This window comes from Schistocerca serialis, unplaced genomic scaffold, assembly GCF_023864345.2.
Source record: "Schistocerca serialis cubense isolate TAMUIC-IGC-003099 unplaced genomic scaffold, iqSchSeri2.2 HiC_scaffold_1362, whole genome shotgun sequence".
Taxonomy (NCBI): domain Eukaryota; kingdom Metazoa; phylum Arthropoda; class Insecta; order Orthoptera; family Acrididae; genus Schistocerca; species Schistocerca serialis.
The window spans coordinates 5,960,393-5,973,398 of NW_026047583.1; positions in this window are offsets into that span (position 1 = coordinate 5,960,393).

Consider the following 13,006-nt stretch of genomic DNA (forward strand, 5'->3'; position numbering starts at 1 on the left):
AAAACTGGACTCACAGGAGAGGTTCAAATCATAGCATGTTACAGTGTCAGTCGTCTTGTACTTAAGTCGGCATTGTGCCTTTTGTATTCAATTCGGATGCAATTTCTCTGTTTCATCGTCAATAGGATGGTCCAAGGTATACAGTAAACCTGAAGTGAAGCATCGGAATCTAAAACTGGACTCACAGGAGAGGTTCAAATCATAGAAAGTTAGAGTGTCAGTCCTCTTGTACTTAAGTCGGCATTGTGCCTTTTGTATTATATTCGGATGCAATTTCTGTGTTTCATCGTCAATAAGAAGGTCCAAGGGATACAGTAAACCTGAAGTGAGGCATCGGAATCTAAAACTGGACTCACAGGAGAGGTTCAAATCATAGAAACTTAGAGTGTCAATCCTCTTGTACTTAAGTCGGCACTGTGCCTTTTGTATTAAATTCGGATGCAATTTCTGTGTTTCATCGTCAATAAGAAGGTCCAAGGTATACAGTAAACCTGAAGTGAAGCATCGGAATCTAAAACTGGACTCACAGGAGAGGTTCAAATAATAGAGAGAGAGTGTGTCATTCCTCTTGTACTTAAGTCGGCATTCTGCCTTTTGTATTAAATTCGGATGCAATTTCTGTGTTTCATCGTAAATAAGAAGGTCCAAGGTATAAAGGGGACCTGAAGTGAAGCATCGGAATCTAAAACTGGACTCACTGGAGAGGTTTAAATCATAGAAAGTTAGAGTGTCAGTCCTCTTGATTTTAAGTCGGCATAGTGCCATTTGTATTAAATTCGGATTCAATTACTTTGTTTCATCGTCAATAGGAAGGTCCCAGGGATACAGTAAACCTGAAGTGAAGCATCGGAATCTAAAACTGGACTCACAGGAGAGGTTCAAATCATAGAAAGTGAGAGTGTCAGTCCTCTTGTACTTATTTAGGCATTGTGCCTTTTGTATTACGTTTTGATGCCATTTCTGTGTTTCATCGACAATAAGAAGGTCCAAGGGATACAGTAAAACTGAAGTGAAGCATCGGAATCTAAAACTGGACTCACAGGAGAGGTTCAAATCATAGAAAGTGAGAGTGTTAGTCCTCTTGTACTTAAGTCGGCATTGTGCCTTTTGTATTAATTTCGGATGCAATTTCTGTGTTTCATCGCCAATGAGAAAGTCCAAGGTATACAGTAAACCTGAAGTGAAGCATCGGAATCTAAAACTGGACTCAGAGGATAGTTTCAAATCATAGAAAGTCAGAGTGTCAGTCCTCTTGTACTTAAGTCGGCATTCTGCCTTTTGTATTAAATTCGGATGCAATTTCTGTGTTTCATCGTCAATAAGAGGGTCCAAGCTATACAGGAAACCTGAAGTGAAGCATCGATATCTAAAACTGGACTCACAGGAGAGGTTCAAATCATAGAAAGTGAGAGTGTCAGTCCTCTTGTACTTAAGTCGGAATTGTGCCTTTTGTATAAAATTCGGATGCAATATCTGTGTTTCATCGTCAATAAGAAGGTCCAAGGGATATAGTAAACCGGAAGTGAAGCATCGGAATCTAAAACTGGACTCACAGGAGAGGTTCAAATCATAGAAAGTTAGAGTGTCAGTCTTATTGTACTTATTTAGGCATTGTGCCTTTTGTATTACATTTTGATGCAATTTCTGAGTTTCATCGACAATACGAAGGTCCAAGGGATACAGTAAAACTGAAGTGAAGCATAGGAATCTAAAACTGGACTCACAGGAGAGGTTCAACTCATAGAAAGTGAGAGTGTTAGTCCTCTTGTACTTAAGTCGGCATTGTGCCTTTTGTATTAAATTCGGATGCAATTTCTGTGTTTCATCGCCAATGAGAAAGTCCAAGGTATACAGTAAACCTGAAGTGAAGCATCGGAATCTAAAACTGGACTCACAGGATAGTTTCAAATCATAGAAAGTGAGAGTGTCAGTCCCCTTGTACTTAAGTCGGCATTCTGCCTTTTGTATTAAATTCGGATGCAATTTCTGTGTTTCATCGTCAATAAGAAGGTCCAAGGTATACAGGAAACCTGAAGTGAAGCATCGATATCTAAAACTGGACTCACAGGAGAGGTTCAAACCATAGAAAGTGAGAGTGTCAGTCCTCTTGTACTTAAGTCGGAATTGTGCATTTTGTATAAAATTCGGATGCAATTTCTGTGTTTCATCGTCAATAAGAAGGTCCAAGGGATATAGTAAACCGGAAGTGAAGCATCGGAATCTAAAACTGGACTCACAGGAGAGGTTCAAATCATAGAAAGTTAGAGTGTCAGTCTTATTGTACTTAAGTCGGCATTGTGCCTTTTGTATTAAATTCGGATGCAATTCCTGTGTTTCATCGTCAATACGAAGGTCCAAGGTATACAGGAAACCTGAAGTGAAACATCGGAATCTAAAACTGGACTCACAGGAGAGGTTCAAATCATAGAAAGTGAGAGTGTCATTCCTCTTGTACTTAAGTCGGCATCGTGCCTTTTGTATTAAATTCGGATGCAATTTCTGTGTTTCATCGTCAATAAGAAGGTCCAAATTATAAAGGAAACCTGAAGTAAACCATCGGAATCTAAAACTGGACTCACAGGAGAGGTTCAAATCATAGAAAGTGAGAGGGTCAGTCGTCTTGTACTTAAGTCGGCTTTGTGCCTTTTGTATTCAATTCGGATGCAATTTCTCTGTTTCATCGTCAATAGGATGGACCAAGGTATACAGTAAACCTTAAGTGAAGCATCGGAATCTAAAACTGGACTCACAGGAGAGGTTCAAATCATAGAAAGTTAGAGTGTCAGTCCTCTTGTACTTAAGTCGGCATTGTGCCTTTTGTATTATATTCGGATGCAATATCTGTGTTTCATCGTCAATAAGAAGGTCCAAGAGTTACAGTAAACCTGAAGTGAGGCATCGGAATCTAAAACTGGACTCACAGGAGCGGTTCAAATCATAGATATTTAGAGTGTCAATCCTCTTGTACTTAAGTCGGCATTGTGCCTTTTGTATTAAATTCGGATGCAATTTCTGTGTTTCATCGTCAATAAGAAGGTCCAAGGTATACAGTAAACCTGAAGTGAAGCATCAGAATCTAAAACTGGACTCACAGGAGAGGTTCAAATAATAGAGAGAGAGTGTGTCATTCCTCTTGTACTTAAGTCGGCCTTGTGCCTTTTGTATTAAATTCGGATGAAATTTCTGTGTTTCATCGTCAATAAGAAGGTCCAAGGTATAAAGGAAACCTGAAGTGAAGCATCGGAATTTAAAACTGGACCACTGGAGAGGTTTAAATCATAGAAAGTTAGAGTGTCAGTCCTCTTGTACTGAAGTCGGCATTGTGCCATTTGGATTAAATTCGGATTCAATTTCTTTGTTTCATCGTCAATAGGAAGGTACCACGGATACAGTAAACCTGAAGTGAAGCATCGGAATCTAAAACTGGTCTCACAGGATAGGTTCAAATCATAGAAAGTGAGGGTGTCAGTCCTCTTGTACGTAAGTCTGCATTGTGCCTTTTGTATTAAATTCGGATGCAATTTCTGTGTTTCATCGTCAATAAGAACGTACAAGGGATACAGTAAACCTGAAGTGAAGCATTGGAAACTAAAACAGGACTCACAGGATAGGTTCAAATCATAGAGAGTGAGAGTGTCAGTCCTCTTGTACATAAGTCAGCATTGTGCTTTTTGTATTAAAGTCGGATGTAATTTCTGTGTTTCATCGTCAATAAGAAGGTCCCAGGGATACAGTAAACCTGAAGTGAAGCATCGGAATCTAAAACTGGACTCACAGGAGAGGTTCAAATCATAGAAAGTGAGAGTGTCAGTCCTCTTGTACTTATTTAAGCATTGTGCCTTTTGTATTACGTTTTGATGCCATGTCTGAGTTTCATCGACAATAAGAAGGTCCAAGGGATACAGTAAAACTGAAGTGAAGCATCGGAATCTAAAACTGGACTCACAGGATAGGTTCAAATCATAGAAAGTGAGAGTGTCAGTCCTCTTGTACTTAAGTCGGCATTCTGCCTTTTGTATTAAATTCGGATGCAATTTCTGTGTTTCATCGTCAATAAGAATGTCCAAGAGATACAGTAAACCTGAAGTGAGGCATCGGAATCTAAAACTGGACTCACAGGAGCGGTTCAAATCATAGATATTTAGAGTGTCAATCCTCTTGTACTTAAGTCGGCATTGTGCCTTTTGTATAAAATTCGGATGCAATTTCTGTGTTTCATCGTCAATAAGAAGGTCCAAGGGATATAGTAAACCGGAAGTGAAGCATCGGAATCTAAAACTGGACTCACAGGAGAGGTTCAAATCATAGAAAGTTAGAGTGTCAGTCTTATTGTACTTAAGTCGGCATTGTGCCTTTTGTATTAAATTCGGATGCAATTCCTGTGTTTCATCGTCAATACGAAGGTCCAAGGTATACAGGAAACCTGAAGTGAAGCATCGGAATCTAAAACTGGACTCACAGGAGAGTTTCAAATCATAGAAAGTGAGAGTGTCATTCCTCTTGTACTTAAGTCGGCATCGTGCCTTTTGTATTAAATTCGGATGCAATTTCTGTGTTTCATCGTCAATAAGAAGGTCCAAATTATAAAGGAAACCTGAAGTAAAGCATCGGAATCTAAAACTGGACTCACAGGAGAGGTTCAAATCATAGAAAGTTAGAGTGTCAGTCGTCTTGTACTTAAGTCGGCTTTGTGCCTTTTGTATTCAATTCGGATGCAATTTCTCTGTTTCATCGTCAATAGGATGGTCCAAGGTATACAGTAAACCTTAAGTGAAGCATCGGAATCTAAAACTGGACTCACAGGAGAGGTTCAAATCATAGAAAGTTAGAGTGTCAGTCCTCTTGTACTTAAGTCGGCATTGTGCGTTTTGTATTATATTCGGATGCAATTTCTGTGTTTCATCGTCAATAAGAAGGTCCAAGAGATACAGTAAACCTGAAGTGAGGCATCGGAATCTAAAACTGGACTCACAGGAGCGGTTCAAATCATAGATATTTAGAGTGTCAATCCTCTTGTACTTAAGTCGGCATTGTGCCTTTTGTATTAAATTCGGATGCAATTTCTGTGTTTCATCGTCAGTAAGAAGGTCCAAGGTATACAGTAAACCTGAAGTGAAGCATCAGAATCTAAAACTGGACTCACAGGAGAGGTTCAAATAATAGAGAGAGAGTGTGTCATTCCTCTTGTACTTAAGTCGGCATTGTGCCTTTTGTATTAAATTCGGATGCAATTTCTGTGTTTCATCGTCAATAAGAAGGTCCAAGGTATAAAGGAAACCTGAAGTGAAGCATCGGAATCTAAAACTGGACTCACTGGAGAGGTTTAAATCATAGAAAGTTAGAGTGTCAGTCCTCTTGTACTTAAGTCGGCATTGTGCCATTTGTATTAAATTCGGATTCAATTTCTTTGTTTCATCGTCAATAGGAAGGTACCACGGATACAGTAAACCTGAAGTGAAGCATCGGAATCTAAAACTGGTCTCACAGGATAGGTTCAAATCGTAGAAAGTGAGGGTGTCAGTCCTCTTGTACGTAAGTCTGCATTGTGCATTTTGTATTAAATTCGGATGCAATTTCTGTGTTTCATCGTCAATAAGAACGTACAAGGGATACAGTAAACCTGAAGTGAAGCATTGGAAACTAAAACAGGACTCACAGGATAGGTTCAAATCATAGAGAGTGAGAGTGTCAGTCCTCTTGTACATAAGTCAGCATTGTGCTTTTTGTATTAAAGTCGGATGTAATTTCTGTGTTTCATCGTCAATAAGAAGGTCCCAGGGATACAGTAAACCTGAAGTGAAGCATCGGAATCAAAACTGGACTCACAGGAGAGGTTCAAATCATAGAAAGTGAGAGTGTCAGTCCTTTTGTACTTATTTAAGCATTGTGCCTTTTGTATTACGTTTTGATGCCATTTCTGTGTTTCATCGACAATAAGAAGGTCCAAGGGATACAGTAAAACTGAAGTGAAGCATCGGAATCTAAAACTGGACTCACAGGAGAGGTTCAAATCATAGAAAGTGAGAGTGTTAGTCCTCTTGTACTTAAGTCGGCATTGTGCCTTTTGTATTAAATTCGGATGCAATTTCTGTGTTTCATCGCCAATGAGGAAGTCCAAGGTATACAGTAAACCTGAAGTGAAGCATCGGAATCTAAAACTGGACTTACAGGATAGTTTCAAATCATAGAAAGTGAGAGTGTCAGTCCTCTTGTACTTAAGTCGGCATTCTGCCTTTTGTATTAAATTCGGATGCAATTTCTGTGTTTCATCGTCAATAAGAAGGTCCAAGAGATACAGTAAACCTGAAGTGAGGCATCGGAATCTAAAACTGGACTCACAGGAGCGGTTCAAATCATAGATATTTAGAGTGTCAATCCTCTTGTACTTAAGTCGGCATTGTGCCTTTTGTATTAAATTCGGATGCAATTTCTGTGTTTCATCGTCAATAAGAAGGTCCAAGGTATACAGTAAACCTGAAGTGAAGCATCAGAATCTAAAACTGGACTCACAGGAGAGGTTCAAATAATAGAGAGAGAGTGTGTCATTCCTCTTGTACTTAAGTCGGCATTGTGCCTTTTGTATTAAATTCGGATGCAATTTCTGTGTTTCATCGTCAATAAGAAGGTCCAAGGTATAAAGGAAACCTGAAGTGAAGCATCGTATCTAAAACTGGACTCACTGGAGAGGTTTAAATCATAGAAAGTTAGAGTGTCAGTCCTCTTGTACTTAAGTTGGCATTGTGCCATTTGTATTAAATTCGGATTCAATTTCTTTGTTTCATCGTCAATAGGAAGGTACCACGGATACAGTAAACCCGAAGTGAAGCATCGGAATCTAAAACTGGTCTCACAGGATAGGTTCAAATCATAGAAAGTGAGGGTGTCAGTCCTCTTGTACGTAAATCTGCATTGTGCCTTTTGTATTAAATTCGGATGCAATTTCTGTGTTTCATCGTCAATAAGAACGTACAAGGGATACAGTAAACCTGAAGTGAAGCATTGGAAACTGAAACAGGACTCACAGGATAGGTTCAAATCATAGAGAGTGAGAGTGTCAGTCCTCTTGTACATAAGTCAGCATTGTGCTTTTTGTATTAAAGTCGGATGTAATTTCTGTGTTTCATCGTCAATAAGAAGGTCCCAGGGATACAGTAAACCTGAAGTGAAGCATCGGAATCTAAAACTGGACTCACAGGAGAGGTTCAAATCATAGAAAGTGAGAGTGTCAGTCCTCTTGTACTTATTTAAGCATTGTGCCTTTTGTATTACGTTTTGATGCCATTTCTGTGTTTCAACGACAATAAGAAGGTCCAAGGGATACAGTAAAACTGAAGTGAAGCATCGGAATCTAAAACTGGACTCACAGGAGAGGTTCAAATCATAGAAAGTGAGAGTGTTAGTCCTCTTGTACTTAAGTCGGCATTGTGCCTTTTGTATTAAATTCGGATGCAATTTCTGTGTTTCATCGCCAATGAGGAAGTCCAAGGTATACAGTAAACCTGAAGTGAAGCATCCGAATCTAAAACTGGACTTACAGGATAGTTTCAAATCATAGAAAGTGAGAGTGTCAGTCCTCTTGTACTTAAGTCGGCATTCTGCCTTTTGTATTAAATTCGGATGCAATTTCTGTGTTTCATCGTCAATAAGAAGGTCCAAGAGATACAGTAAACCTGAAGTGAGGCATCGGAATCTAAAACTGGACTCACAGGAGCGGTTCAAATCATAGATATTTAGAGTGTCAATCCTCTTGTACTTAAGTCGGCATTGTGCCTTTTGTATTAAATTCGGATGCAATTTCTGTGTTTCATCGTCAATAAGAAGGTCCAAGGTATACAGTAAACCTGAAGTGAAGCATCGGAATCTAAAACTGGACTCACAGGAGAGGTTCAAATCATAGAAAGTGAGAGTGTCAGTCCTCTTGTACTTATTTAAGCATTGTGCCTTTTGTATTACGTTTTGATGCCATTTCTGTGTTTCATCGACAATAAGAAGGTCCAAGGGATACAGTAAAACTGAAGTGAAGCATCGGAATCTAAAACTGGACTCACAGGAGAGGTTCAAATCATAGAAAGTGAGAGTGTTAGTCCTCTTGTACTTAAGTCGGCATTGTGCCTTTTGTATTAAATTCGGATGCAATTTCTGTGTTTCATCGCCAATGAGGAAGTCCAAGGTATACAGTAAACCTGAAGTGAAGCATCGGAATCTAAAACTGGACTTACAGGATAGTTTCAAATCATAGAAAGTGAGAGTATCAGTCCTCTTGTACTTAAGTCGGCATTGTGCCTTTTGTATTAAATTCGGATGCAATTTCTGTGTTTCATCGTCAAAAAGAAAGTCCAAGGTATACAGTTAACCAGAAGTGAAGCATCGGAATCTAAAACTGGACTCACAGGAGAGGTTCAAACAATAGAGAGGGAGTGTGTCATTCCTCTTGTACTTAAGTCGGCATTGTGCCTCTTGTATTAAATTCGGATGCAATTTCTGTGTTTCATCGTCAATAAGAAGGTCCAAGGTATAAGGAAACCTGAAGAGAAGCATCGGAATCTAAAACTGGACTCACAGGAGAGGTTCAAATCATAGAAAGTTAGAGTGTCAGTCCTCTTGTACTTAAGTCGGCATTGTGCCTCTTGTATTAAATTCAGATGCAATTTCGTTGTTTCATCGTCAATAAGAAGGTACAAGGGATACAGTAAACCTCAAGTGAAGCATCGGAATCTAAAACTGGACTCACAGGAGTGGTTCAGATCATAGAAAGTGAGAGTGTCAGTCCACTTGTACTTAAGTCGGCATTGCGCCTTTGTATTAAATTCGGATGCAATTTCTGTGTTTCATCGTCAATAAGAAGGACCAAGGTATACAGCAAACCTGAAGTTAAGCATCGTAATCTAAAACTGGACTCTCAGTAGTGGTTCAAATCATAGAAAGTGAGAGTGTCAGTCCTCTATGTACTGAAGTTGGCATTGTGCCTTTTGTATTAAATTCGGATGCAATTTTTGTGTTTCATCGTCAATAAGAACGTCCAAGGTATACAGGAAACCTGAAGTGAAGCATCGGAATCGAAAACTGGACTCACAGGAGAGGTTCAAATCATAGATAGTTTGTGTGTCAGTCCTCTTGTACTTAAGTCGGCATTGGGCCTTTTATATTAACTTCGGATGCAATTTCTGTGTTTCATCGTCAATAAGATGGTACAAGGGATACAGTAAACCTGAAGTGAAGCATTGGAAACTAAAACAGGACTCCAGGATAGGTTCAAATCATAGAGAGTGAGAGTGTCAGTCCTCTTGTACATAAGTCAGCATTGTGCCTTTTGCATTAAAATCGGATGTAATTTCTGTGTTTCATCGTCAGTAAGAAGGTCCCAGGGATACAGTAAACCTGAAGTGAAGCATCGGAATCTAAATCTGGACTCACACGAGAGGTTCAAATCATAGAAAGTGAGAGTGTCAGTCCTCTTATACTTATTTAGGCATTGTGCCTTTTGTATTACATTTTGATGCAATCTCTGTGTTTCATCGACAATAAGAAGGTCCAAGGGATACAGTAAAACTGAAGTGAAGCATCGGAATCTAAAACTGGACTCACAGGAGAGGTTCAAATCATAGAAAGTGAGAGTGTCATCCCTCTTGTACTTAAGTCGGCATTGTGCTTTTTGTATTAAAGTCGGATGTAATTTCTGTGTTTCATCGCCAATGAGAAAGTCCAAGGTATACAGTAAACCTGAAGTGAAGCATCGGAATCTAAAACTGGCCTCACAGGATAGTTTCAAATCATAGAAAGTGAGAGTGTCAGTCCACTTGTACTTACGTCGGCATTCTGCCTTTTGTATTAAATTCGGATGCAATTTCTGTGTTTCATCGTCAATAAGAAGGTCCAAGGTATACAGGAAACCTGAAGTGAAGCATCGATATCTAAAACTGGACTCACAGGAGAGGTTCAAATCATAGAAAGTGAGAGTGTCAGTCCTCTTGTACTGAAGTCGGAATTGTGGCTTTTGTATAAAATTCGGATGCAATTTCTGTGTTTCATCGTCAATAAGAAGGTCCAAGGGATATAGTAAACCGGAAGTGAAGCATCGGAATCTAAAACTGGACTCACAGGAGAGGTTCAAATCATAGAAAGTTAGAGTGTCAGTCTTATTGTACTTAAGTCGGCATTGAGCCTTTTGTATTAGATTCGGATGCAATTTCTGAGTTTCATCGTCAATACGAAGGTCCAAGTTATACAGGAATCCTGAAGTGAAGCATCGGAATCTTAAAACTGGACTCACAGGAGAGGTTCAAATCATAGAAATTTAGAGTGTCAGTCCTCTTGTACTTAAGTCGGCATTGTGCCTTTTGTATTAAATTCGGATGCAATTTCTGTGTTTCATCGTCAAAAAGAAGGTCCAAGGTATACAGTGAACCAGAAGTGAAGCATCGGAATCTAAAACTGGACTCACAGGAGAGGTTCAAACAATAGAGAGGGAGTGTGTCATTCCTCTTGTACTTAAGTCGGCATTGTGCCTTTTGTATTAAATTCGGATGCAATTTCTGTGTTTCATCGTCAATAAGAAGGTCCAAGGTATAAGGAAACCTGAAGTGAAGCATCGGAATCTAAAACTGGACTCACAGGAGAGGTTCAAATCATAGAAAGTTAGAGTGTCAGTCCTCTTGTACTTAAGTCGGCATTGTGCCTCTTGTATTAAATTCAGATGCAATTTCGTTGTTTCATCGTCAATAAGAAGGTACAAGGAATACAGTAAACCTCAAGTGAAGCATCGGAATCTAAAACTGGACTCACAGGAGTGGTTCAGATCATAGAAAGTGAGAGTGTCAGTCCACTTGTACTTAAGTCGGCATTGCGCCTTTGTATTAAATTCGGATGCAATTTCTGTGTTTCATCGTCAATAAGAAGGACCAAGGTATACAGCAAACCTGAAGTTAAGCATCGTAATCTAAAACTGGACTCTCAGTAGTGGTTCAAATCATAGAAAGTGAGAGTGTCAGTCCTCTTTGTACTGAAGTTGGCATTGTGCCTTTTGTATTAAATTCGGATGCAATTTTTGTGTTTCATCGTCAATAAGAACGTCCAAGGTATACAGGAAACCTGAAGTGAAGCATCGGAATCGAAAACTGGACTCACAGGAGAGGTTCAAATCATAGATAGTTTGTGTGTCAGTCCTCTTGTACTTAACTCGGCATTGGGCCTTTTATATTAACTTCGGATGCAATTTCTGTGTTTCATCGTCAATAAGATGGTACAAGGGATACAGTAAACCTGAAGTGAAGCATTGGAAACTAAAACAGGACTCCAGGATAGGTTCAAATCATAGAGAGTGAGAGTGTCAGTCCTCTTGTACATAAGTCAGCATTGTGCCTTTTGCATTAAAATCGGATGTAATTTCTGTGTTTCATCGTCAATAAGAAGGTCCCAGGGATACAGAAAACCTGAAGTGAAGCATCGGAATCTAAATCTGGACTCACACGAGAGGTTCAAATCATAGAAAGTGAGAGTGTCAGTCCTCTTATACTTATTTAGGCATTGTGCCTTTTGTATTACATTTTGATGCAATCTCTGTGTTTCATCGACAATAAGAAGGTCCAAGGGATACAGTAAAACTGAAGTGAAGCATCGGAATCTAAAACTGGACTCACAGGAGAGGTTCAAATCATAGAAAGTGAGAGTGTCATCCCTCTTGTACTTAAGTGGGCATTGTGCTTTTTGTATTAAAGTCGGATGTAATTTCTGTGTTTCATCGCCAATGAGAAAGTCCAAGGTATACAGTAAACCTGAAGTGAAGCATCGGAATCTAAAACTGGCCTCACAGGATAGTTTCAAATCATAGAAAGTGAGAGTGTCAGTCCACTTGTACTTACGTCAGCATTCTGCCTTTTGTATTAAATTCGGATGCAATTTCTGTGTTTCATCGTCAATAAGAAGGTCCAAGGTATACAGGAAACCTGAAGTGAAGCATCGATATCTAAAACTGGACTCACAGGAGAGGTTCAAATCATAGAAAGTGAGAGTGTCAGTCCTCTTGTACTTAAGCCGGAATTGTGGCTTTTGTATAAAATTCGGATGCAATTTCTGTGTTTCATCGTCAATAAGAAGGTCCAAGGGATATAGTAAACCGGAAGTGAAGCATCGGAATCTAAAACTGGACTCACAGGAGAGGTTCAAATCATAGAAAGTTAGAGTGTCAGTCTTATTGTACTTAAGTCGGCATTGAGCCTTTTGTATTAGATTCGGATGCAATTTCTGAGTTTCATCGTCAATACGAAGGTCCAAGTTATACAGGAAACCTGAAAACCTGAAGTGAAGCATCGGAATCTAAAACTGGACTCACAGGAGTGGTTCAAATCATAGAAAGTGAGAGTGTCATTCCTCTTGTACTTAAGTCGGCATCGTGCCTTTTGTATTAAATTCGGTTGCAATTTCTGTGTTTCATCGTCAATAAGAAGGTCCAAGGTATAAAGGAAAGCTGAAGTAAAGCATCGGAATCTAAAACTGGACTCACAGGAGAGGTTCAAATCATAGAAAGTTAGAGTGTCAGTCGTCTTGTACTTAAGTCGGCATTGTGCCTTTTGTCTTCAATTCGGATGCAATTTCTCTGTTTCATCGTCAAAAGGAAGGTCCGAGGTATACAGTGAACCTGAAGTGAAGCATCGGAATCTAAAACTGGACTCACAGGAGAGGTTCAAATCATAGGAAGTTAGAGTGTCAGTCCTCTTGTACTTAAGTCGGCATTGTGACTTTTGTATTATATTCGGATGTAATTTCTGTGTTTCATCGTCAATAAGAAGGTCCAAAGGATACAGTAAACCTGAAGTGAGGCATCGGAATCTAATACTGGACTCACAGGAGAGGTTCAAATCATTGAAATTTAGAGTGTCAGTCCTCTTGTACTTAAGTCGGCATTGTGCCTTTTGTATTAAATTCGGATGCAATTTCTGTCTTTCATCGTCAATAAGAAGGTCCAAGGTATACAGTAAACCAGAAGTGAAGCATTGGAATCTAAAACTGG